At 52.6% G+C, this 27,196-nt stretch overlaps 1 protein-coding gene across 1 annotated transcript in view; it reads left to right on the forward strand.

The window, feature by feature from the left end:
* The first annotated feature begins 5,638 nt into the window (after positions 1-5,638).
* The window catches only part of LOC114710196 (transmembrane protein 132B-like), a 188,567-nt gene continuing 167,009 nt past the window's right edge, over positions 5,639-27,196 (forward strand). Inside the window, exon 1 of the mRNA XM_037198261.1 lies at positions 5,639-5,713. The gene's annotated coding sequence lies outside the window, so the exon portion shown is untranslated. The remainder of the gene's footprint in view (positions 5,714-27,196) is intronic.

Raw genomic sequence — 27,196 nt, forward strand, 5'->3', positions numbered from 1 at the left:
GTCTTCTATGGTTGGTATTGAGATTAAAGGTGTGTGTCTCCAATGCTGGCTGTATCCCTGAACACACAGAGATCTACCTAGCTCTGCCTACCAAGCGCTGGGATTAAAGGCGTGCACCACCGCCACGCTCTTGCTATTGCTCTAATAGCTCTGACCCCCGGGCAACTTTATTTATTAACATACAATTAAAATCACATTTCAGTACAAATAAAATACCACCACAGGAGAGACTCTGAACAGGACAGACAACTCTGCAAGGAGCAAGGAGGGGAAGCAATGCTTGTAGGATAGACTTTTCTGCTCCACCAGCCGCTCCCCAAATAACCACACAGAGACGTAATATTATAAATGCTCAGCCAATCGCTTAGGCTTGCTTCTAGCTAGCTCTCATAAATTAACCCATTTCTAGTAACTATGTGCTGTTCCGAGGTTTGTTTACCTCATCTGTGTACTTCCCATCCTGCTTGCTCTGCATCTCATGGCGTCTCCCCTCGACTCCGCCTTTCTCCCTCCCATCATTCTTTCTGCCCCCAAAAATCCCACCTAGCCGTCAGCCAATCAGCTTTTTTTTTTGTTTTTCGAACAGTTCTCTGTGTAGCTTGCCTTTCCTGGACTCACTGTAGCCCAGCTGCCTTACTCACAGAGATCCGCCTGGCTCTGCCTCCCGAGTGCTGGGAATAAAGGCGTGCGCCACCACCACCCGGCGCCAATCAGCTTTTTATGAACAGTGACAGCAACGCATCTTCACAGTGTACAGAAGGATGGTTCCACAGCAAATGTTATCACATGATGCCCTCACTGGGGGTTTTGGGGGATGGATACGGAGTGCAGCGAGAAGGGTATGAGTACACACCAAGACACTCCAACTTGGGCCCAAGGTTTTGCTTTCTCAGTTATCCGTGTCTTGAGTCTCTGTTGGGAACGTGTGATTTGGAAAAAACTACTTCATCCTCAAAAAGTCAGCATAACAGAAGAAGCAATTTGTGTTTTGTTTCTCTTCTCCCTTTTGATGTACGTTCTGAGTTGTTGGGCTGGGTGTTAAGTACTCCTGACTGACTGTCCATTCAGGGTTCTTGAACCTGCCTCTATCGTCCAGGCTGCTTTTAGCTGCAAGTCATGGACGCCTGCGTTTTCTCAGAGGACGTCTGTGTGGGATCAGCTCTGCTGCAGACGACACAGTGACTAAAGAGGTCAGAATCTGTCTTTTTTTTTTTTTCTTTTTCTGCCACCTGGAGCTGGTGGTGGTGTGTACATGCTCTGGCCTTGCCCATGACTATCAGCCTTGTTCTCTTTCTAGTACATCTTAAAAATTGTTTCCAAGTCCCAACCATGGGGTGCCTCCACTGCTGGCTCTTTTAAATTATTATTTGAAAGTCAGTGGTTTATGTATATAAGTGTGTTGTCTGCAATGTATGTCTGCGCATCATGTGTGTAGTACCCACAGAGACCAGTAGAGGGCATTGGATCCCTTAGAACTGGAGTTACAGATAGTTGTGAATGGGAATCTAACCTGAGTTCTTGGGGAGGACAGCACTGTTCTCAACTTCTGAACCATCTCTCCAGGACCCTGACCGACTCTTTCTTATACACCTTCTGCCCTGCTGCTGAGCAGTGGAAGGGCTACAAGGCATTTCCTTTTTTCTTCTTTTTTTTTTTTTTTCAGAGCTCAGGACTGAACCCAGGGTGTTGCGCTTGCTAGGCAAGCGCTCTACCACTGAGCTAAATCTCCAACCCCTAGCATTTCCTTCTTAAGCACCTCATCCCCTCTAGCCAGGTCTTTGTGTGTGTGTGTGTGTGTGTGTGTGTGTGTGTGTGTGTGTGTGTGTGTGACATTACTCTCTTACGTGGCCTTTACACGGACTCCAATCCCTTCTGAATGTATGTGGTGGCTCACACCTTTAACTCCAGCACTGGGGAGGCAGAGGCAAGTGGATCTCTATGAGATTGAGGTTAGCCTGGTCTACATAGTGTGCTCCAGGTGAGGTAGGACTATGCAGTGAGACACTGTCTCAAATTTTTTAAAAAAGCTATTATTGTTTTGACTATGAATTGGGGTGGGAGTGGTTGATATGTAACACTGCACGTTTACAGCTGTCAGTTCTCTCCTTCCAGTGTGGATCCCAGGCATGGAAGTCAGGCATATGGGGCCAGCCCCTTTTCCTGCTGAACTACCTTGCCTTCCCTTCTTCAGGGCTCAGTTCACAGGCTTATGGGGGTTTCCGCCGCCTCGTTAACCTGATGTCCAATCCCAAGTTTCCCTCCTTTCTATTTTCCTTCTTTCCTCCCTTGGATAGTTGCTAGGGTTCCCTGTGCCAAGCCTGGTACCTAGGTCTAGCCAGCCCCCCAGCTGTTGGGGATGGACAGAGGGTGGTATTCCCATAGGGAGAGCCAGAGTGATAACAGTGCTCTGTAGAATAAAACCCAGGAAGGAGGCTGGGGATGTGGCTCAGTGGCCTAACATGCACAAAGCCCTGGGTTCGATCCAGAGCACCACATACAACTAACTGTAGGTGCAAGGCTGGAGGCGGAGAAGGCAGGAGGGTCAGGAGTCTGCGGCTTTGAACACCTCAGAAAAAAGAAAAGAGGGCCCCTTATCTCCATCTTGTATCGGACGTCTTGAAATACCCGACTCTCAGCGCTTTCCTGATTCCTGTTATTTAAGTTAGATGGTCTTCTATTTCGGGAGCCCCTCCGCCCCCAGCATTCTCGGTTCCCGGGGCGAGAGCCTGCGCCGCCTGGAGCGGCAGTGCCAGCTTTGACCACAAGATGGCAATGTTGCTCTTTGACCGCAGCCCAGCGGCGCCTGGGCGGCGGCGCTTGAGAGGCGAGGCCTGGGAGGATCGGGAGAGGACAGCCACCTGCTAGGTAGGGGTGGCCTGAGCTCTATACCTCAGGACTAGGCTAGCTCTCCCTCCCCACACCACAGAGCCAAGGGGGAGGGTCATTTCTGGCCTCAGCTTCTCCAGGTGTGCACAGAACCTTGGGGGGCCTGCCTGGTTCCCGGACCATCAGGCTGGAGGCGAGACTCGGTGGGGGAGCAGGTTTGAGGTTGGGTAGGGGTGAGAAAATGAATTTGCTGAGGGAGAGATGGGGCCTCCTGGTCAGCTCCTCAGCCTTTCTGGGCCCTTTAGGCGCCCCCTCCCCCCAGCTTAGCATTTCCATAAATACCATCTGAAACCCAGGCTTGGCGAAATGCAGAAATCCTTACCCAGTGAAGGCACAGGCCAAAGCAGGGCTCCTACCGCTCAAAGGAGCTCAGAAAAGGTTAGGAGTTTATACAAAGTCACACAGCAGTCCGCTCTCTCTGCCATGCCACAAGACAGAGCCCCCCCTTTCCTCTTCGTGGAATTAACTCATCACCTGTGAGGGTCAGTCGGGGGAGAGCACTCCAGTCTAGCTCTACCCTAGATGACACAGAGCAGCTCTCTGGGGGTGTGATGGGGTGCCTCAGAGCGTAAGTGTGTGTGTGTGTGTGTGTGTGTGTGTGTGGTGGGTAAGGTCACTGACGCCTTCCATCACACCTGGGACTTTATGGGTCTTAGCTTGTGGCCTTGCTGGGTGGATTCATGCCCGCCTATCCTTCCACCAATGAAGCCACACAGAATGGCCCCTGGTCCATTTTATAACATGGTTTCTCATTGGTCTCAGATCCTAGCTCTCGGTGATCTTGGTCAAGTCCACCCTGGCCTCCCTCTGGCTATGGCTGCAGCCTGGGGTACCTACCTCGTGGGGCTGCTGTTTACCCGCCACTCCTCAGGGGTGGCAGGCCCACTGTGTTTCCTTTCCGTGTGCCCAGGCCTTGCACACAGTAGGTGCTGCGGTATTGAGTAATCACCACACAAATCTGATCCAACAGCACATTAGAGACACCCCCCCCCCCCCCCGACCCCCCCCCCCCCCAGCTCCTTGGCCAGGCCAGGAGCTCCCGTGGAAGGCTGGCTGTAGGCAGAGCAGAATCCCTTCCTGGTAGCTAACCTGGCCTAAGACCAGGCACCTGCTTCTTGCTCTTTCTTCTCTTATTGTGGGAGAGCCTGGAGCTGCCTGGGCTAATGAGCCCCTACTAATGAAGCAGGTCTGCCAGCCCCCTCACCAGCTGGGAAGGCTGGAGTGCTCCGATGCCTGCCTGCCTGCCTGCCCTTGGAGGGAAATCAGACCGTCCAGGGATAATGGCTGCAGTGAGCATGGGAGTGCTGCCCTTGGTGATCAGGTCAGGGGCTTTCTGGGCATTACTGGGGACACCAGCGAGAGGCTGCCCGGACTTCATGTTTCAGGTTGGGAAACAGGCTTAGGAGTTCTGTCTGCCCTAGGTTGCCCAGGCTGAGCTGGGTTCTCAGCTAAAGACGTTGGATTGAAGTCTGCGTCGCCCCAGCTGACCGATTTGAAGTTTGACCCATTTTTCCACGCAAAGCCAGGACACCAGAAACTGGTGGCCGGTGTGACCGGGTTGGGCAGGGCAAGACCCGGGTAGGCGGATTCCACAGCCACTGGCCTTGTAGCCTGGTGGAGGGAACTTCATCATGGCCTCTCAGGGCGACTAGAGAAGCCCCTTAGGTTCCCCTGTTTCAAACCTGTGGCCTGGACTAGGCTAGCGGTTCTGCTTCCAGAGGGACAGTAGTTTCTATTCCCCTGTTACCTGCGACTGCATTCCCACGCTGGCTGAAGCCTGGCCCACCTCGTGGATGAATCTGATGACTGCCCTGATGTGGCCCAGGCTTAGCACACTGCAGACACCCCAGAACCCCAGGAGCACCCTGATCTGCCCGGGGTTCGCAGACAGTCTTGAGGGCCCTCTCAGGCCACACCTCATCCATCCATCACGTGCCCTGTCTGCGCTCAGCCTCGCAATCTGTCCCTCGCAGACACCTCCTCTGCGAGGGGACGCCCATCGTTGCGCCCCCAAACACACCCTGGGAACCCGGTCCGCACTCGCCATGCTCTCTCTGCCCCCAGGCGACTACCTGCTCGGGTCTCCACAGGCCTCCGCAGCCCTGCGCCCTCCCCTGGGAGAGAGTGGCACGTCCTGCCGCTTAACCGCTGGGTGGCCGCTTGGTGTCTTGGCCCCGGGGGAGGGCACCTCCCCGCCTCCCCTTTTGCTATCCTTTTCCACCTCCGGGCGCTTGTTCCTCCTCCCTCCTTCTTCTATACCCCGTTCCTCTTCTTCCTCCCTTCTCTTCCCCTCCTCCTTCCCCCTCCTCCCCTCTCAACTCCATCCTCCTCCCTCTTCTTCTAGCCCCGTTCCTCCTTCTCCCTTTCCCTCCTCCTCCCTCCTCCCTTCCCCTTCTCCCTCCTCCTCCTTTCCTGTCCTCCTCCCTCCTCCTCCCTCCTGGCTGCTCCCCTCCTCCTCCTCCTCCTCCCTCCTCCCTCCCCTCCTCCCTGCTCGGCTCGCTCACTCTCGCGCTGGCTAGAGGGGCGGCCGGCAGCTGGCGCTGGCCGAGGCGGCGGCGGGATGGGACGCGCGCTGGGGCGCAGGAGCCGCGGCGCCGGCGGGGGCCGCGCAACTCGGGCCAAGTGCAGGGCGGGCGCGCGCTGAGCCCGGGCGCCGCCGTCTGCAGCCGGGCGGCCGAGCGCGGAGCCGAGAGGTGCGGGAGGCGGCGGCGGCGGCGGCGGCGGCGCAGGAGCGAGCGGAGCCCGGCGCCGGCTCCCGGGAGGACCATGCGGGCCCCGGCCGCGTCGCTCGGGCTGCTGCTGGCGCTGAGCGCGCTCCGCTGCGCAGGTAACGCGGCCGCGTCCCCTCCCCGACCCCGCGCGCAAAGTTGTTGCCTGGGTCCCAAGTCCCGGGCGGCCGCCGCCTCCTGCTCTTGGCGGGGCTGGGAAGCCTCGGGCGGCCCAAGCCCCGTGCGCGTTCCCTTTGCCTCTCCTCTCCAGTCTCAGCTGCCCTTCGCATCCTTTTGGGGCTCCGGGAGCCACAGGCAGGGCTCCCCGGATTCCTCTCCTCACTCGGCTGGGCACCCGGGTCCGGGGGTCGGCGGGGGATGTCGTGGCCCTGCATCTGTGGACCGTTGTCCTGTTGCCTGGACACCTGCGGGGCCTGGAGGTCGTCTCGGCCGGCGATGTCTGGCTTGGCCGTAGTCCCTCCCGCGCCCGGTTGCCCTCCAGTCTCCAGCTTCCCAAAGCCACCCACTCCCCCCCCAAGTGGCTCCCGAAGGCAACCAGGTGACCCCGCTGCTCGCCCCCTGGAAGCGCAGGTCGCCCCAGCACCCTGACCGGGGCTGTCAGGGCCCCGGAGCGTGGTCCAGCAGCCCCGGGTCGTGCAGGCATCTGGTGATGTCTAAGGTGTCAGTGTTCAAAGCCCTTGCCCCGGGATCGGGGAGCCCGGCTCCAAGCCGGGACCCGCGCAGATGTCGCCTAAAGCCCGCGAATGGGGAAGTCAGAATAGCCAGGTATTTTTGCTGTTTGCAGCCTGGGCTGGAGTTGGCTCAACTCGGCCACCTCGATGTTGCTACGTGTTGGTTGTAGAGGAAGCTTATCCTAAAATGACAGGACCTCCCCCTCCCCCACCCCAGGCAAGGGGAGACAATCCCAAAGGCTGGGAAGAAGCGACAGTCACGAGCCATGTTCATGTGCGTGCGAGGGCTGTGTTCTCCAGACCTTTAAAACACACGTTTTGGGAGCAGGTAGCTTGAGACTGAGAGCATCCCTTCCCGTTCCTTAAACCAACAACCGTACGGATACCCAGAATGCAGAAGGAAAAGAACGCAACCTCAACTTTGCGGCTCTGACAGCCTGGGTGAGGTCGCACTTAGGAGCAAGCCTGGATGCCGACTTGTTTATAAGGATGACTGTGCATGGGGGGAAAAAGTAAATATTGCCTTCCTCCCCGATGCCCTCAAGTGACCCCAAATATTTACTAAGACTTTCCGCTTGGAGAGATAGTGGTCAGCCCGGAGCTTTGGTTGGGCCCCCGGAGGACGTTGCACTTGGTCTTAAAAGTGGAGGGCTCTTCTTTGGCGTGGTTAATGAGCAGCCGAGGGCTGTTTGGCTCTTGGCACTGATCTGCGGCCTGGAGTGGGGCACTGACGGGGTCCAGGCCGCTTCCTCAGAGCGGAAGCCCTGAGACGCGGTTGCCAAAGTGCCCAGTCCCTCGGACTTGAAAATTGCAGTGTAGTGGCTATTTTCTCTCTCCATGGGGGTCAGCGTTCGCCTGGCTGTGTTCAAGAGCGGTTGGAGGAGGACGCTGCCCGCTTCTTGTCTTGTGCCAGAATGAGACCCCTCTCCCTGTCCAGCCCCACCCCACCACGGAAAAGCCTGTGCATGGCTCTGGGCGGCTTGTGGTAGGAGGGGGAGGAAGAATGTGCCACCCCTGGGAACCTATTCCTGGCCCTCCGAGGATGCTGTCAGCACAGCCTCCAAAGCAGAGTTTTCCATGTTTGGGGTCCTTGGTCGCCCGTGCCTTCCACCGGTTCCCACCAGGGACATAAAGAGAACACAGTTTGCTAAGTCTATATTTAGCTCCCAAAGCAAGGGTGATGTTCCTGAAAGAGCTGCCTACTCTTGGTTGATTGGGAGTTAACCAGCGTCGTCGAGAACTGGCTGCGTTTTCTAGATCATTTCTGGACCAGCCTTGGACTGGCTGAGGTCCTGGGAGAGGGGCTTGGGAGAGAGAGAGAGAGAGTTCAGCTGTGAGGAGGCGCTCATTGCACACACGCTGTTGCCTGTGCCCCCTTCCTGCGTGGGCAGCTACCCCGGGAAGGAGTGGTGGGCGGACTTCTTGGAGCCTCGTGAGGGCTGAAGCATACGGAATTGTACTTGGTTGGAGTCAGCACAAATCTTCCGGCTTTAGCGACCAGGGGGCCCCATCATTTAAACCATGTTTGTGCATGCTGTGGCTTTGGAAGTTAGGGATGCAGTTACAGACCACGTCCCCTGGGGGAAATTGACAAGTCTTGCTTTGTTGACCTCTGATGCTTTTATTTTGGGGGAGGGGTGTCTGTGGAATGGGGTGGGTGGGGTGCACCCCCCCACACACACAGAGCCTTGCTGGCGATAAGTTTGCAATTGTAGGGACGGCGCTGTTGGCTTGCAAGTCACAGGGCTTACTTAGCCCTGCCTGCCTGGTCCCCCCCGTGCAGTGGCGAGTGGTCTATTTGTTTCTCATTTACACCGGGTCTTGAGAAGGGGTGGCCCTGTGGTGTGGGGGAAGTGGAGGGGGTGTGTGGGGAAATGCTAATTCTGTCGCAGCCTCCGGTGATTTAATGGCATTGGGGACCTTCCCAGAGTAAATCATCTGGCGCCCCTCCTCCCGCCAGTGGCAGGAACCGGGAGGCGTGGGGCTTCCTCAGGAGCTCCGCTTGGGTGACAAAGAGCGCGGCGGTTGCCATGATCCGAAGGACAAAAAAGAAGCCCCTCGTTTGCTGGCTCGGAGGCTGGGAGGGTGGTCTCGGCCAGTAAAGCCCTTTAAGGGTTTCCTTCTCAGAGAGCCCCGGGTAGAGTTCCGGGTAGCCCTTTCTCTCTTGGGTCTCAGTTTGAGAGGGATGGGAGAGTCCTTTTTCCTGAAGGCTGTGGCTCTCGGCCCCCCGGGGCCTGTGAGGAGGAGGAGGGGCTTAGGTACCTCCCTCAGCTCTTGGGAGGAAGTAGTCCAGAGTAGGAAGGGGCCTCTGAGCACAGCTCTGCGGCAGGTAGGGGTCTGCGGCCAGGCCAGAGAATGTCTTCCCAATTCATGGCCCTGGACTTTCTAACCTTACACCTAGCGCTTGGCTGGCTAAGGCGTTTTCCACCTAAGGAGTCCCCGGCTATGACAGCGACCGCTTTTTTGACAACCTGAAAGATAGGGACAGGAGTCAGAAGGGTGTAGGTGCTGATGGGTGTGGGGCTCTGGGGCTGCGCGTCTGTGCGGCTGGCAGGTTCTATGAGTCTTTTCTGCTAGGAGCCCCAGAGAGCACGCTCCTCTGCAGGTGGGCCAGCGAGCAGGGCTGTTTACGTTTATGGGTGAAGATGTTTACAGGGGAGGCTAAGCCATCTAACTTCCATCTGTATGCCCTGGCATGTGCACACTCCCAAATAATACTTTAAAAAAAATAAATAAAGGGTAGATATTGGCCGGCCCATGCATGCACACCTTCCTCCTGGTCCTTTGAGGTTTCTTGTTCTATGCTCTCACGCCTTTGTGTGCATGGAGGTCAGAGGTCAACATCAGGTGATGTCCTCCATCACACTCTACCTTGCTTTTGGAGACAGTCTCTCACTGAATCTGGGGCTCACCAATTAGTCTAGGCTGTCTGGCCAGTGAGCCGAAGGGATTCTCTTGTCTCTGGGGTGCCAGGGTTGCTGAGTGCATTCCCTCCTGTACCTGGCTTTTTAGATGGGCGCTGCAGGATCGAACTCAGGTCCTCACGCTTGCCTGGAGACACTTTCCTGATAGCCACCTCCACAGCCTTTAGTTCTTCCTCTGGAAGGTGTCCTAGCCTCAGCAGTGACCTAGGCTGGCTCTGCCCTTTCTAGATGTGGCTTCCCTGACCTGCAACAATCCTCTCAGGGTAGGCACTTCCACGTTTTGCAGATGAGGAAACTGAGGCTGGAGAGGTGCCGGGTGGGGTGACCGCTCCAGATGTGCACAGCAGCATTCATTTGCATCTCAGGGTTTTCTCTTAGCTACTGTGCTCTCTATGTGAACATTCATTCCAGGATACTTTACTTAATTTTAATGGATGATGATGATGATGGTGATGTGTGTGTAGGGGCGTCAGCCACCCTGGTGCCTATGTGAAGGTCATAACCTGCAAGAGTTGCCTCTCTTCTTCCACCTTCAAGTTGGTTCTGGGGCTTGAACTCGGGTCACCAAGCTTTGCAGCAAGTGCCCTTTACCCAATGAGCCATCTTGCTGGTCCTGGGTTTTTGGGCTTTGGTGTTGGTTTGGACCCAGGAACATGGGGTTGTGTCTCTTTCCCGAGGGGAAAGCTGTGTCTCTGTTTGGGAAAGGTGTGGCTTTTCTCAAGTCGGCTCAGGGTAGAGGGCTGGGGGGGGGGGGGGGCCACGGGGGGGTTGGGCATCTGAGCGTCTATTCTCAGGAAAAAAAAAAAAAAAAGAAAAAAAAATCAGAGATCAGTAGGAATTGGTCCATCACAGGTTGGCAGAGAGGTGCCTGGTATTGGGGAAGACAGAAGCAGAACACAGAACTCACTGTGTAGACCAGGCTGGCCTTGAACTCACAGAGATCCATGTGACTCTGCCTCCCGAGTGCTGGGATTAAAGGTGTGCACCACCACCACCACCACCACCACCACCACCACCACCAGCCACCGCCACCCTGGTCCGCCATTACTATTTTCTTTTTCTGTTTTTTTTTTTTTTTTTTTTTTTTTTTTTTTTTTTTTTTTTTTTCTTGAGACAGGGTTTCTCTGTGTAGCTTTGCGCCTTTCCTGGAACTCACTTGGTAGCCCAGGCTGGCCTCGAACTCACAGAGATCCGCCTGCCTCTGCCTCCCGAGTGCTGGGATTAAAGGCGTGCGCCACCACCGCCCGGCTGCCATTACTATTTTCAATGAACATATGTCACTTAAAAATTTTTTTTAAAACACAAAATTGATGATGGGCATGGCAGTGCATACCTTTAAAGACAGCACTCAGGAGGCAGAGACAGGTGGATCTCCATGAGTTCAAGGTCAGTGTGGTCTATATAGTGAGTTCCAGGTCAGGGCTATACTGTGAGACCCTGAATAAAGAATAAATCCATTGAGGGGCTGGGTAGAAAGCGATATTGGTTAAGTTCTTGGCTTTTAAGCATGAGATCTGAGTGAGTTCCCTAGGACCCACATCAAAAGGCCAGGTGTGGTGGTGCATGCTTGTAACCCCAGCCCCGGGGATGTGGAAACAGGAGGAGGATCCATGGGGCACAATGCACAGCCTACCGGTGCATTCCAGACCAGTAAGAGGCCTCTCAAAAACAAAAACAAAAACAAGCCAAAAACCCAAGGTGTATAGCACTTGAGAAATGACATCCCCAAGTCATCCTCTGGTTACCATTTGCACATGCAAGCACGTGTAAACACCCCCCCCCACACACACACATACATGTATCAACAACAACCCCTCCCTTTCAGCTGGAGCCATCAGTGTCTCCGTTCAGGTTTGAGATATTGGCAGTATTGGCTTAGTCCCTTGGCCTCTCCAAAACTCCATTTCCTCGTTTGGAAGATTGGCCCTGAACTACTTCTTTAAAGATCTCATGATGGGACTGGGGGACCCTAGCAAGCACAAGGCTTGTGATAAGTTTCCAGGAGTGGGGCTCTACCCACAGGTAGAGCTACAGAGAGAAGCCACAGCATGATCCACCCACCAAGCAGCTTAAAAAAATGCTGTGTCGCCGGGCAGTGGTGGCGCACGCCTTTAATCCCAGCACTCGGGAGGCAGAGCCAGGCGGATCTCTGTGAGTTCGAGGCCAGCCTGGGCTACCAAGTGAGTCCCAGGAAAGGCACAAAGCTACACAGAGAAACCCTGTCTCGAAAAACCAAAAAAAAAAAAAAATGCTGTGTCTTCAGGCTGGAGAGACGGTTTAGCTGTTAAAAGTGAATTTCCTGTTCTTCTGGAGGACCCCATGGTTCAGTTCCCAGCATCCAGGTTGGCTGGCTCACAGCTTCCTGTAACTCCAGCTCCAGAGGAACCAATGCCTTTTTCTCACTTCCTCTGACACCTGTGGCATACGCATGTTTGGGCACACGTACATGCACACATAAATAAAAGTAAAGTATTAAAAGATAATACTGGGCATTGCTTAGAGCTGAGGCTGGCCTTGAACTTGAGGGCTGGGGTTACAGAGTTGCACCACCTTGCCCAGCTCACAAAGGGGCGGGTGTCTTGATGCAAGACTTCTTTGGGGTTCTGGAGCAGCTCTTGGGGTGAGATTGGCTATATCCTCGGTAGGGATACCGAGGCACAGAGAATCCTAGGGATGGATGGCATGGTGTGTGTGCCCAGAATGGGGTCTCTTCCTTGAAGCTCCTGACTTCTGCCCTGATAGTACCTCCTTGGTCAGGAGCCTGCTGCGTTTCCCTGACCTCAGTCTCGGGGGACTGTGAGTTTGGGGTGTACAGGACAGACTGGATGATGATGGGGAAGCCCAGGAATGCATCAACAGAAGTGTCTGATGGGGAGTGACTGGTGATGGAGCTAATGGGACTTCGTGGCAGAAGCGACACTATTTAAAGATGTTCCTGGGGCTGGAGATGTGATGCGGTAGTAAGACCATTGGCTGCTGCACTGGCTGCTCCTGCGGAGGACGGGGTTCTGTTCCCAGCACCCACATGCTCACAACCATCTGTGACTCCAGCTCCAGGGGCTCTGACACCGTGATCTTTTGACCTCCACAGGCACCGGGCACATGTGTGGTACACAGACATACACTCAGGCAAGACTCTTCTTCTATTAAAAAGTAAAATAAAGCTGGGCGGTGGTGGCGCACGCCTTTAATCCCAGCACTCGGGAGGCAGAGCCAGGCGGATCTCTGTGAGTTCGAGGCCAGCCTGGACTACCAAGTTAGTCCCAGGAAAGGCGCAAAGCTACACAGAGAAACCCTGTCTCGAAAAAAAAAAAAAAAAAAAAAAAAAAAAAAAAAAAAGTAAATTAAATTTGGAGGCTGGAGAGTTGGCTCAGTGGTTAAAGGCACTTGTTGTTGTTGCTGCAAAAAAACCCATGCTTGGTTCCCAGCACTCATGTGGAGGCTCACCACCTCCTTGGGAACCAAGCATGCATGTAGTGCACAGACACACATGCAAGCCATACACATAAAGTGATATAAAAAGTCTAATAAGTAAATAAAATTTCTTCCTTATTTTCTCATATTTTTGCCTATCATTTATCTATCTATCTATCTATCTATCTATCTATCTATCTATCTATCTATCTATCTATCTATCTTCTATCCATCCATCCATCCATCCATCCATCCATCCATCCATCCATCCATCCATCCATCTATCATCTAGCTATCATCCATCATGTGTGGTGCTACAGTGCATGTGTGGAGGTTAGAGGTCAACTTGCTGGCGTGGGTTTGGTTCTTTCCTTCTACCATGTGGGTCCCTGGGATTGAACTGGCTTTGCAGAGAGTTCTTTTAGGCATCTTACTGGCCTCTGTTTTTCTCTCTTTGAGATATGGACTTCGTTATTTATTTAAATCAAATTTGCGCTTTAACAGTTGCAGCCATATGTTTAGAGAGGCAACAGGTTTCTTTCTCTCTCTCTCTCTCTCTCTTTTTTTTTTCTTTTTCTTTTTGGCCTGAGACCTAACTTACCAAAAAGAACCGACTCCTGGAGAAGGCTCCAGGCAGAGGCATGGGGACCCAGTCGTCTCTCTGCAGAGTGCTTGGAACACAGAGGCTCCGGATACTGTGTCCATTCACTCGCCCACTCCCTCACTCAGTACTGACTCGCTTCGCTCCTCATCCAACCATCACATATTCATCATCCCTGGGCACTCGGGATGCCACAGTGGACAGAAGAGCCGCTTCAGTCTCATGGGAGGGGCTGTCAGTCTCAGAAGCAGGCAACACAGTGAGGGAGAGATACACACTTGCTCAGTGGCGCAGGGAGAGGCAAGGTTGGGGGCCAGTGGGGTTCTCCATCCAGCGGTTGATTCTGCATCGCCCGCACAAGGCTTGGTGCATGCTCCCCTGCCTGGGGAAATTAAATTATTTAATCCCAATGCCTTCTCTTTGTGCAGCCACCAGGTTCTGTCTTCAGGGTGCTTGACCCAAACTTCCCTGATGCCAGGCTCCTTGGCTGTTGTATGTCCTCCCTCTCCCCATGCTCCCCGGGGCCCCAAATAGTTACATAAGAAATCGATGGGGTCGAGTCAGGCGCACCAAGGTTTATGACTGAGGTGATTGATTGTGAGCCTCACTCTGAGCCTGGAGTCTCATAGCTGAAGTCTGAATTAACCCACTGAGAACTCACTCTGGTGGCTGGTCCAGTCCCCTGAACTGGGGAAGGGTGGCTTGTGAGCATCACTCCTCAGGGTCAGCTCTGGGATCCTGTCCTCCAGCTGGGGGGGGGGGGTCCTTGTGTGCTGTGCCATCCTCTGTGGGCGCTCCTGGGGTTGCTAAGGAGCCAGGTTGATGGGGGTGTGGGGATGTTCTTCGTTTCCCCTGGCCACCTATGGGTGGCCATCTGACCTGCAGACCTTACCTCTTAGCTGCTGCCATTTAAGAACCAGGGGCTGAGCCAGGCGGTGGTGGTACAAGCCTTTAATCCCAGCACTCGGGAGACAGAGGCAGGCGGATCTCTGTGAGTTCGAGGCCAGCCTGGCTACAGAGTGAGTTCCAGGAAAGGGCGCAAAGCTACACAGAGAAACGCTGTCTCGAACCCCCCCCCCCAAAAAAAAGAACCAAGGGTTGTCAATATCACAGGTTTGGGGGTTCCCACAAGAAATGGTAAGGTCTGAAGTCCAGCATGGTGGCTCACAGTTGTAGTCCTAGCATGCAGGGGGTGGAGGCAGGAGGATCACTGCAAGTTCAAGCCGAGCCTGGACTACATAGTTTCAGAATAGCCTGTGTTACATAGTAAGGTCATGACACACACACACACACACACACAATGATTGGGAAGTATGGGCAATGTTCATCTAACCCCTCGACTGTACTGAGACTCAGTTTCTCCATCTGTAAAGTGGGCTGCTGCCAACCTTCTTCTTTACAACCATCCTCCAATCTGCCTCACCCCTCGTGCACGTTCTTATGAATTCGGACACGTTTTTATTGCACTTTTCTGAGATTAGTGAAACCAGTGACGGTCCCTGACCTAGGGTGTGGCATGAAGGCAGCAGGCATGAAGCCATCGGTAACTGGGAACATGGCTTCCTCATAGGAGGCTGTGCAGGAGACACCACAGACAAGGGTGCTGGGAGAGGATGGCTTGTCCTCTGCAGCCGGTTCCCACAGTGGCACTGGAGCCGAGGCCTAAAGAGGAGAGTGGGGAGGCTAGGTAGGTGTACTAGTTAGGGTTCTCTAGAGTAACAGCTTATAGAATGAATCTGTCTGTCTCCATCCATCCATCCATCCATCCATCCATCCATCCATCCATCCATCCAATCCACCCGTCCATCCATCCATCCATCCATTCATCCATCCATCCGTCTGTCTGTCTACCTAAAGGGGATTTATTGGAATGACTTACAGGCTGCAGTCCAGCTAATCCAACAATGTCTGACTGTGAATGGGAAGTCCAAGAACCTAGCAGTTGCTCATTCTACAAGGCTGGATGTCTCAGCTGGTCTTAAGCCTACATTGGAATCCCAAAGAAGTAGGCTTCAATGCCAATGAAGGAATGGATGTGCTAGTCAGGCAAGGGCGAGCAGGCAGAGAACAAAAGCTTCTTTTTCCATGTCCTTATATGGGCTTCCAGAAGGTATGACCCAGATTAAAGTGTGTGTCTTCCTACCTCAAAGGTAAGGACTAGGAGCGGATGCACCCACTTCAAACCGAGCAAAAAGCCTCTCACAGGTGTGCCCTCCGCTTCTGGACTGTGGTTCATTCTAGAGGCAGTCGAGTGGGCAACCAAGAACAGCCCTCCCAGTGGGGAATGTGAAGAAAAGTGTTTGAAGGGACAGCAGAGACAGAGCCCCAAGGTGGCATGTGCTTCGCAGGGACAAAGAGCAGAAAGGAAGCCAGTGAGGTTTGTCTACGCGAGGAAAAGACAAGAGTGGGGGATAAGGGTTGACAAGATGGCCCAGTGGGTGAGGGAGCTTGCTGCCAAGCCAGACACCTGTGTTTGGACCTTAGAATCCACATGATGGGAGGAAAGAACAGTCCTGCAAAGTGACCTCTGACCTCCACCCATGCACCATGGCACTCGTGTGCAAACACACACATATGCACACACACACTACTGCAAAAATAAATAGATAGATAGATAGATAGATAAATAGATAGATGATAGATAGATTGATAAATAAGAAAGGGAAACGTGGCCAAGGTGGTGACAGGACTCAAGAGGCCTCTAATGATGAGCGATGTTGACAGGTATGAGAAGCATGGAGTCAAGAGACCCCAATGGCTACTGCATTAGTCCAGGCAAACGATGGTGAAGACCTGGTAGGGAGCCGCAGCTGCTGAGACTTGGGTACATTTTGAAAATCGATCCTGGGATTTACTGATTAGATTTCTTCAATAAATATTCCCTGGGTAGGCTGGGGGAGGGGCTTAGTTGGCTAAGGGCTTCTCTTATAAACTTGAGGACTTGAGTTTGAGCCCTAGGATTTGTGTTCAAACAAACAAACAAACAAACAAACAAACAGGCCATCATGGTGTGCACTTGGAATGTCAGAACTGGGGAAGCAGAGGCCTGAGAATAGCGAGTTTCAGGCCAGTGTGAGACCTTGTCCCAAAAATGAGGTAGATGGTACCTGAGGAATGACACCTGAGGTCGGTCTCTGGCTCTGCAGGCATGTGTACATGTATCTGCACACACTTGCACATGCATGTTTCCTGTGTTCTGACTGTGCGTGTCTGTCAATGTGGGTGGAACTGGGGCCACATCGATGTTTGTGAAATGACAGACTGCAGAGAATTTCACCTATGAGTCAGGTTCCTGCTTTTCTAGATATTTCCCAGAGCCACGTAAAGAAGGTTGTGTGTGTGAAGCCAAATCAGGGGCTGGTGAGATGGCTCAGTGGTTAAGAGCACTGGCTGCTCTTCCAGAGGTCCTGAGTTCAATTCCTAGCACCCACATGGTGGCTCACAACCATCTGTAATTAGATCTGGTGCCCTCTTCTGTATACATAATAAATAAATACATCTTTTTTTTTTTTTTTTTTTTTTTTTTTTTTTTTTTTTTAAAAAGAGTACTTGCTGCTCTTCCAGAGAACCTGAGTTTGATTCCTAGCATGCCATATAGCTTTTACCTGCCTGTAACTTCAGCTCCAGGGGAACTGATGCCCTCTTCTGACCTCCACTGGCTCCTGCACTCACACGGTGCATTCACACACACACACACACACACACACACACACACACACACACACACGCACACACACTTAAAAAAAAACAACTAAGCCAGATATTGTGGTGCATACCTGCAATCCCAGCACTCTGGAGGTGGAGGCAGGAGGATCAGGAGTTCAAGGTTATCCTCAGCTACATAGTAAGTTCCAGTTTCAAAAAAGCAAACCAACAACCGACAAACAGAAACAACCCTTAAGCATAGACAAGCAAGGAGGGTAAAGTCAAGGTGATTCATGAGACAGGACACACACGTTGACTCTTAATAAATGGGAGCAACTATTGATACTATCCTTATGATAGTTGAGGGGATCCAGGCTTGGCTACTCTCTTACGCCTGCACCCCTCACCCCGACCTAGATCAAGCTGGTGTAAGGTAAAACTTGGTTCTTAACTGGGATCTGGCACATATAGTTCTGCTCATATAGTGGGTGTGATTATTTTGGCATTACACTGAGGTATGATATGAGTTCTCAGGCCATTTAGTAGCTGCATAGATAAAAGGTGGTGCACCGATCAAATTCCATTTTTCCAGCAATTTCCATGGCATGCTAGAGGTGTGTAAAGCCATCCACCCAACCCTCTGCTGGCCTTGGTTCTCTGCATATTGCTTATTTATCTTGTACTCTATCTATCTATCTATCTATCTATCTATCTATCTATCTATCTATCTATCTAATTTGTCTTGTACTCTTTAAACCAAGCATTTGGGCTGGTGACATGGCTCAGTAGGTGGGTGTGCTTGCCACCAAGCCTGATAACCTAAGTTCAACCCTCAGAACCCACATGATGGAAGAAGAGCATTGAGTCCCCAAAGTTGTTTTCTGACCTCTACATATATAGCATGGAACTCATATCCAGCAAACAAATGATAAATTAAAAAGATATATTTAAAGCAGGTATTAGCACACAGTGGCCCCATGGATTGCTTTTGGCCCTCTTCTTGCTGTTTGTAAATAAAGTTTTATTGATACTCGATACTCCCTGTTTGTTTATGGGCTGTTCCAGCAGTTGTGATAGGGGTCGTACACATGGCCTCCCAGTAAACCACCTACTCTGTCCTTTTTAAAGATGCAGTTTTGCCTTACATAGTCAAGTAGGCCATTCTCTGTGTGTTCAGGGGCACTTCCAATGTGGAGAACAAGGGACCCTCTCTAGTGTCAAAGAAATTATCCAAGCTTAGGAGTGAGGACAATGGCTGCTTTGGTGTCTCTGGGTGGAAAAAGAACAACATATTGATCGAGAAAGTGGCTGTCAATTCAGCAGGCTTTGAAGGCGGGTCTGGTAATTACAGTAGCATTTATGTAACATGTTAAAAATAGTAGCACATGTGTAGGCTAGCTATTTTTTACTCTGCAGGCACAGCCTTGATGGCTCACAGCTCAGAAGACCCCCTCATGGGGTGGCTGCTGCAGCACAAGCCTTGGTCACAGTGACTCCCGGCCACATGTCTCTTCTTCGACCTCACGTTTCTGTATTTCTTGTTGGATTATTTTAAAGACATGCACGCCTATCATATTTGAAATTTGCAATGCTGAGATTTGGGGTATACTCCTGGAGATGGCACACCAAAAGCTGAAGTATGTTACCACTCCAGTCTGGACGCTACAAAAACCACAATGTTTCGATCCTCAGACATGGGAAGGGCATGGTGGAAGCGGTTCAGGTGTGGATGGATCCAGGCGCTTGATACTGTCCTAATCATTGCTGTCTCTTTCTCCTTTTTTTTTTTAAAAAAAAAAATTCTCTTATCATCTTTGCCAACATGCTCTCTCTGGTGGCAGAGTGGACCACAGTCAGCTCTGGCCTGTCCTGGGACCAGTAAGAGGCCAGATGTCTCTCTCTGAGCCAGCTCAGCATGAACCCCGGGGCTGCTTTGATCTGGACTGGCATGGACCCTCTTCTGGCCCCAGTATCAGGGACTCTGCCCAGGGTGTGGAATGCTGTGTCTGGTCGGCCAGAAACTCACCTCTGAAGCTGGTATTGGAAAAGGTGCTTCCCCAGGAAGCAATGGGCAGCAGCCTGCAGGGGTGGGGGAGCTGGCTGGGGTGAGGGGTGGGGTGGGGAGTGGATGGGAGGGTGAGGAGGGCTGATCACATGCTGTTGCTGTCAGGGCCATTGTCTACCAGGAGGTGAATCCACTCTCAGTCTCTGGCCACCCTTATGGACAGGACACTGAACTGTGAGCCTCGCCTCCCCCCGCAGTGGGTGCACATGGGTTTTGCCTACTTCGTATAGTGTCTTAGTTAGGATGCCTATTGCTGTGAGGAGACACCATGGCCACAGCAACTCTTATAAAGGAAAAACATTTAATTGGGCGACTTACAGTTTCAGAGGTTTAGTCCATGATCATCATGGCAGGACACGGCAGTGTGCAGGCAGACATGGCGCTGGAGAAGGAGATGAAAATTCTACGTCTTGATCCGAAGGCAACAGAAAGTGGACTGAGACACTGGGCGTGGCTTGAGCGTATCTAAGACCTCACCTCAAAGCTGGCCTCCGTGGTGACTCACTTCCTCCAACAAGGCCACGCCCACTCCAACAAAGCCACGCCTCCTATGAGTGCCGCTCCCTGTGAGCTTCTGGGGGCAGTTACATGCAAACGACCACACAGAGTGCACAGAGAGTTTGGAAAATGGGGCTGGAGAGATGGTTCAGTGGTTAAGGGCCCGAGTCTGGTTCCAAGCACCCACTTCAGGTGGCTCACAACCACTTGTAACTCCAACTCCAGGAGTTCGTACACCCTTCTGACCTTCGGGACAACTGCTCACACCTACACACACACACACACACACACACACACACACACACACACACACACCTGCCATAATGGTAGCTGGACTTTAACCCTGCTGCCCTGCTCTTGGAGGTCTGTACTTCAACACAGGAGGACTCCCATGGAGCCCTGTACACGTGCTTCAGAGGGGTTTATCTGGTGGGGGTGGTGCTATTTAGGTCTTTTCTTCTTCTTCTTCTTCTTCTTCTTCTTCTTCTTCTTCTTCTTCTTCTTCTTCTTCTTCTTCTTCTTCTTCTTCTTCTTCTTCTTCTTCTTCTTCTTTTGTTTTGTTTTTTGAGACAAGGTTTCTCTGTGTAGTTTTGGTGCCTGTCCTGGATCTCACTCTGTAGGCCAGGCTGGTCTTGAACTCACAGAGATCCGCCTGGCTCTGCCTCTGGAGTGCTGGGATTAAAGGCGTGTACCAATGCCGCCCAGCTGCTATTTAGTTCTTCTAAAAAGCATCTTTTATTACATTTTATTTTTTTAATAGTTTGTTATGGGGTGTGTGTGTGGAGGTCAGAGGACAGCTTGCAGAAGTTGGCACTCTCCCTCAACTGTGTAGGTCCTTGGGGTGGAGCTCAGATCCTCAGATTTGGTGGCGAGCACCTTTACCTACTGGACCATCTTGCTGGCCCTGTCGTTTGGTTCTTAAGCACCCATATGTACTGATATAAAACCCATGAGGCTGTGTGTGTGTGTGTGTGTGTGTGTGTGTGTGTGTGTGTGTGTTGTTTGTGAAGGTGGAGGAGGTGGGGTGGCCTCGGACAGAGAACTGGCATTGTTGACCTCAGTGAAGGCATGAAAGGGCAGTGCTGAAGGAGGGATCAGGAAGGGAGACAGTGAATGTCTGTGACCTGGTGGGGTTGTCTGGCCCCTCCACCTTCTAGAATATGCCCCTCACTGGGGGATTCTAGGCAGGGGCTCTACCACTGAGCCACACACCAGCCCCTCACTGGGGGATTCTAGGCAGGGGCTCTACCACTGAGCCACACCCCAGCCCCTCACTGGGGGATTCTAGGCAGGTGCTCTACCACTGAGCCACACCCCCAGCCCCTCACTGGGGGATTCTAGGCAGGGGCTCTACCACTGAGCCACACCCCCAGCCCCTCACTGAGGGATTCTAGGCAGGGGCTCTACCACTGAGCCACACCCCCAGCCCCTCACTGAGGGATTCTAGGCAGGTGCTCTGCCACTGAGCCACACCCCAGCCCCTCACTGGGGGATTCTAGGCAGGTGCTCTACCACTGAGCCACACCCCAGCTCCTCACTGGGGGATTCTAGGCAGCTGCTCTGTCACTGAGCTACATTACCGGCTTTTGCTGATTTTTCTTTGAGGAACCCCAGTACCCCCTGTTCCAAAACTCTAGCTTCTGTGTTGCTAACTTTTTCCTCCTCTCATGGGTGGGCTCATGACTTGTACCGTGTTTGTAACCCCCAGTGCAGAGACAGGACCGTCTCCAACCTCCCTAATCAGTGAGAGATCCTGTCTCAAACAACAAGGTGGCCAGGTCCTGGGGAGCAACACTTTGAGATTTTTGCCCTTCCCTGCTCCTCTAGCTATCTTGCTCACTTTGAACTGTGTTTCTGTTGCAACCAGGAAGTCTTGGCAAGTTTCAGGTAAAGCGTCTCAGATGGCCTTGGCCTCGCCTCCTGGCCCCAGCTGTGGCATTATGTGCCCCACTGAAAGCTAGTCCAGCTAAGGTGCCAGCCGGGCCTGAGCTCAGTGAGGGCAAGATCGCGTGTGGATTTTTATCTACCCCATTCCCCTGGCCTGTTCCCCCTCCTTGAAGACTATCGGGCGAAGGAGATGCCATCTGCCAGTGATGACTGATGTGAGAGTCTCCTTTGTGCCCCTTCCCTCCCCATCAATCAAAAGTGTTTCTTAAGCGCTCTGCACCTGTCTGTGGTTGGCACTGAATGTCAAAGATGAAAATGTTATTGACGTTCCTGCCTCAAGGCTCATGGGACCTCAGCGGGTGAGTGAATCTCACAGAGACCCTGCTGGTTATTTATTTATTTAGAGACAGGGTCTCACTGTATAGCTCAGGATGGCTTTGAACTTGAAATCTTCCTGCTTCAGCTTGCCTGGTGCTGGGACATCTGGCATGATTTAGGTGGATTTTTTTTTTCTTAATTAAAAAAAAAATTGGTTTTTTGAGACAGGGTTTCCTCTGTGTAGCACTGGCTGTCCTGGAACTTGCTCTGTAGACCAGGCTAGCCTGGAACTCAGAGATCTGCCTGCCTTTGCCTCTTGGATTAAAGGCGTGCAACACCACTGCCTGGATGATTTGGGTGGGTCTTCAAAAAATTAAAAAGAAATTTAAAAGTGATTTCAGGGCCCCTAAGAATCTCTAGGTTTCCTACCCGTTCTTATGTTAAAAGTTAATTTTAAATGTATGGATCTTTTGCTTGCATGTGTATATGTTCATCATATGTGTGCTGTGCCCATGGAGGCCAGAACAGGGCATTGGATCCTCTAGAACTAGAATTACAAATGATTGTGAGCCATCATATACATGCTGGGAATTGAAACCCAGGTCCTCTGGAAGAGCAGCCAGTGTTCTTTTTTTTTTTTTTTTTTTTAGATTTTATTTATTTATTATGTATACAGAAGATGTCGCCAGATCTCATTACAGATGGTTGTGAGCCACCATGTGGTTGCTGGGAATTGAACTCAGGACCTCTGGAAGAGCAGTCAGTGCTCTTAACCTCTGAGCCATCTTTCCAGCCCGCAGCAGCCAGTGTTCTTAACTGCTGAGCCATCTCTCCAGTCCCTGAATGCCTTATTTTAGATTTGAGTATCTTTACAATTCCCAGCCATCTGCAAACCCATTGCTGACCCCAGTATATTCATTTTTATTATTTATTTATTATTTTTTGTTTTGTTTTGTTTTTTCGAGACAGGGTTTCTCTGTGTAGCTTTGCGCCTTTTTTGGAACTCGCTTTGGAGACCAGGCTGGCCTCGAACTCACAAAGATCCGCCTGGCTCTGCTTCCCGAGTGCTGGGATTAAAGGCCTGCGCCACCACCGCCTGGCTCAGCATATTAATTTTTCAATGACAGGATTTTGTAGTCGTTTTAGGGTCAATAGTATGTCCCTGCAGGATTTATGTTGACTGTGGGCACAGAGAAGTACAGAACATCATGTTTCCTTCACAGGCCACGAATATGTGCTGTACAGTGGGTGGGATTTATTCGGTTTCTGCCTGCCCATTGTACCTGTCAACAGATGTTGGGTCTGTACCAGGCTGGGGTCAATGACAAGGTTTTGATTACTAGTAAGTAAAGAAAAACTGCCTGGCTAGGAGGTTGAGACTCGAAGATTGCAAGTTCAAGTCTAGCCTAGGCAACTCATGGAGATCCATGACTCAAGATAAAAAGTAAAGAAAGGTTGTAGCCCCGTGGCGGAGAGCTTGCTTAGTGTGCCGGAGGCCCTGGGTTCTATCACCAGTTCTGGAAAATAATGACGGGAACTTGAGGAGTCAATGAGAAGGAGCCCTCAGGTTGATAGCTTCACAGAACTCTCTCCACAGAGGAGGATTGTCGGGGTGGGCGTTTCATTTCACCTCCACAGCAATCACAATTCAACCAGAGGAGAGAACCTGATTACAGGAGGCGTGGCTCCGAGGGGGCGTGGCTCCGACAGGGCCGTGCTCCGGGAAGGTGTGGCTAGGGAACAGTGTGGCTCAAGGAGGTCGGTCTGGTAGGCAGTAGGATGGCTGGGACTCCTGATCCTCCCTCTTGTCTCTGTGAGGAGGAGTCTCTTTTTGGCCTAGCTGTGACCCACCTTCCCACATAGAAGAAACGGCTGCAGAAGGATCTGGGGGGCTGGGCAGCCTGGAAGTGAATTTGACTCCTCTGTGTGTGTGTGTGTGTGTGTGTGTGTGTGTGTGTGTGTGTGTGTGTGCGCGCGCGCGCGCGGCAGTGGGGAGGGAACCCAGGGCTCACTCATCACCGAAGCCCAGTCCCGCCTTGTGACTCCACTTTCTATGCTGTGGGGAGGATGGGGCTGGGTGGGGCCTCGATGCATCCCCTGAACCACATCTGCCCACCTTCCTCTGATCCAGATCGGTGGATTCGGAGGAAGAATTTCTTGGCTCCTGGAGTTGCTGGAGAGGCTGTGAATGGGGGATGGAGGTGGGACGGCTCAGTCCCATCATAGACCTGTTTTTCTTTTGTTTCCTACTGGAACGAGGATCCATTGGTCCTTGACAGCCCAGGTGTCCTTAGGTGTGGCGCTCAGTCGCCTTCACTGACTTCTCTGGACTGACCCGTGGAAGCAGGGTGGGGTGTGGGGGCATTTCATCTCCTGCCGCATGCTTGGGGAGCTCAGCCAGTTTGGGGGCGGGGGCGCCACCAGCCTCGGCTTCAGGGGTCTCGAGTTCTTGGTGCTCAGATGAACCCTCTCATCTCTCCTCATTCACGCTCGCTCCCCAAGGCTTCATTCTGAGCTGTTAGCATTCCAAGGTGGCAGCCGCAGCAGCCTTCATCAGTGCGAGAAACTTGAATTAGAATATGAATTTCACCTGGGGCCTGGGCTCATTGTTTCTGAGCCGAGCGCACACTTACCAGCGGGCGGTGAGCTGGTAGCTCTGTCTGGTCTCAGCTGCCTGGCAGGCACCTGGGGGAGGGTGGCCGGTTCTGAAGCCCCAGCGATCTGCTCGGCTCTCTGTGGGTGTCCTGAGACCTTTGCCAATGTCTGCTTCGGGGTTGGGAAGTGCTATCTCAGGACCAGCACCGCCCAGGGGCATCAGGCGGGTTGACCAGCCCACGGTTTTCATCATTTCTGAGCCAAGATGTAATGGGAAAATCTGGAATTTCTGATTTTCTCTCAAGAGGAGCAGAGCAGGCCAGCAGCATTGAGTGCTTCCTCGAGTGGCTGTCATCTGTTGGATTGGAGGTCGCCCCTCCGGTGCATTCTCCGAGTCACTCCGAGGGCACGCTCACCCATGTATGCGCATGCGCGCACGCATTTTTCATCATTACTGTGCTCATTACTTTTAATCGTTAACTTGCTACAACCTAGAGTCACCCGGAAGAGTCTCACAAGGGGTTGTCTAGATCAGATTAGTCTGTGCACACTTGTGTTGGGGATTGTCTTAATTGACTCAGCCCACTGTGGGCGGTGCTAGAGGAGAAAGCTAGTTAAAAGTAAGCAAGGATGTGTTTCTTCACTCTGCTTTTTCCCTGATGTGATTGGCTGCTTAAGTTCCTGCCTCGACTTCCCTAAAATGGTGGAGTGTGATCTATAATCCTAGCTCAGGTGAACTCTTCCCTCCCCAAAGTTGCTTTATGGTCAGGGTGTTTTTATCACAGCAACAGAGATGTTAACTCGGCCACAGGCTCTCCATCAGTTGCCCAGATTGGCCTTGAACTCACTCTGCATCCACAGTGCTGTAGAAGGGGCTCTAGTACTACATGAAGTGGCAATATGTACAACAATACAACACCGAGTGTAAGAAGCCGGCCACACAGTGTGAGCTGATGCCAGGGTCACCTCCCCTGAACCCTCTTCGGGGCTGCATCATATTCCACCGTCTATTAGGGACTCTGATGCTATGAAGCTGGGAGGCCCTTGGAAGCTGCCCACTCTGAGATGACTTTGAGGTGGTGTTGAAGGAAGGGCGAGTCCCCTTCCGTGGCCCTATGCTTGTGGACAGGGGATCCTTTCCAGGGCTTAAGTGGAGCTTTGTTTCTGGGGTCCTAAGACTGGGGCTTCTCTGATTCCATACTGACCCTCCTCCCCTGGGTCTAGAGGACGTTCTTCCTAAATGAATTCAGGCTGGGAAGAGGGGCGCTGTAACCGGGTTCCGTTCATGCGCTAAGTTCACCAAACCACAAAAGCAGAATAGAGTAGACTGGGGGGAGGGGGCTTGGAGGAGAAGGGTGCACACGGGTCACTGCTTCTGTTAGGAAAGGAGGGCCGGCGAGTGGTGGAGAGAGTCTGGGGGTCAAAGGAGGCTGAACATGGCGGACATGAGGGTGTCTGCAGGCCAGGGCAGCACAGAGGATTTGCAGGGCCCCTTTGTCCCTCTTCTGGAGAGCTTAGAGCAGAGCGGGCTGTTCCAGGGGTGGTACTGTGCTGGGGGAGGGTCCCTTTCTGTCCTTTCTGCTATGAGGCTCAAGGAGAGAAGGCTACTCCAGGGTCTGACAGCGGGGGCGGGGGCAGGGGGGGGAGCAGGGCGCCATCCATTCCATCCTTACTGAGTCCTTTCCCTACGACCACCGACCACCGTGTGGTCATGCTTGGGACCTTGGAGACACTGGATCCTTGTCTCTGGGACTCAGCAGCTGTGACCCCAGAGCAGAGTCTCAGCCATCTAGCAGGCTGCTCTGTGGACCTTGTCTTTGTGCCCTGGATGTAAATGGTGTCGATTTCATTAAAATTAACACAATGGGCCAGGCGGTGGTGGCGCACGCCTTTCATCCCAGCACTTGGGAGGCAGAGGCAGGAGGACCTCTGTGAGTTCGAGGCCAGCCTGGTCTACAGAGTGAGTTCCAGGACAGGCTCCAAAGCTACACAGAGAAACCCTGTCTCTGAAAAACCAAACCAAAACAACAATAAAAACAAAACAAAAAAATAACGGAATTGCTGGTTTTGGAGGAACATGGTGTCTCCCTGTGGAAACCGAAGGTGGTCCCCAACAGTTCTCTATAGATGACAGCTGTTACCTGCAAATGCGCTTCTGGCCTTGTTCTGGAATCATTCTAGCTGCCGCCTCATCTGGTCCTTCCTTCCTTCCTTCCTTCCTTCCTTCCTTTCTTCCTTCCTTCCTTCCTTCCTTCCTTCCTTCCTTCCATTCAGTTCACTCACTCACTCACTCACTCACTCACTCACTCACTCACTCATTCACTCACTTGGACTGGCCTTCAGGGAAAGGAGTCAGGAATCCTTTTCTGGGCCAGGGCAGGGGTGGCCGCTGTCCCCAGGGATGTGGTCTCTACGGTTGGGAGCTGGCGGAGGCATGGCCCTTCCTTCTGTGTGCAGGGTGTGTGGCCTCAGGCTGTGATCCTGGCTTTCCAAGCTGGAGGTTACCTGCACCCCACTGCACCATGCAGAAGCTGCCAGGACACCCCAGCTTGTAACATGGGCACCCTTACCACTGTGATGAGGCGAGACGGGCCGGCTGCTATCGGGAAGAGCTCTCAGTGAACTGGAATTAGCAGCACAGGGTGCTGGATCCACTCCAACAAGGTCACGGTGACAGATTGCAATGTCAAAGCCGGACCCGTCAGACAACAGATTCCAGACACCTGGAGTTCAGGGGTGAGGTGGGCAGAGGGCCAGACAGGAGCAAACCTCAATCCCTGGTTCAGCAGGGATCTCCCCGAGCCTTAGTTTCCCTATGTTAAAAAAAAAAATAAGCCGGGCGGTGGTGGTGCACGGCTTTAATCCCAGCACTCGGGAGGCAGAGCCAGGCGGATCTCTGTGAGTTCGAGGCCAGCCTGGGCTGCCAAGTGAGTTCCAGGAAAGGCACAAAGCTACACAGAGAA

Source organism: Peromyscus leucopus, chromosome 23 (genome assembly GCF_004664715.2).
Source record: "Peromyscus leucopus breed LL Stock chromosome 23, UCI_PerLeu_2.1, whole genome shotgun sequence".
Taxonomy (NCBI): Eukaryota; Metazoa; Chordata; class Mammalia; order Rodentia; family Cricetidae; genus Peromyscus; species Peromyscus leucopus.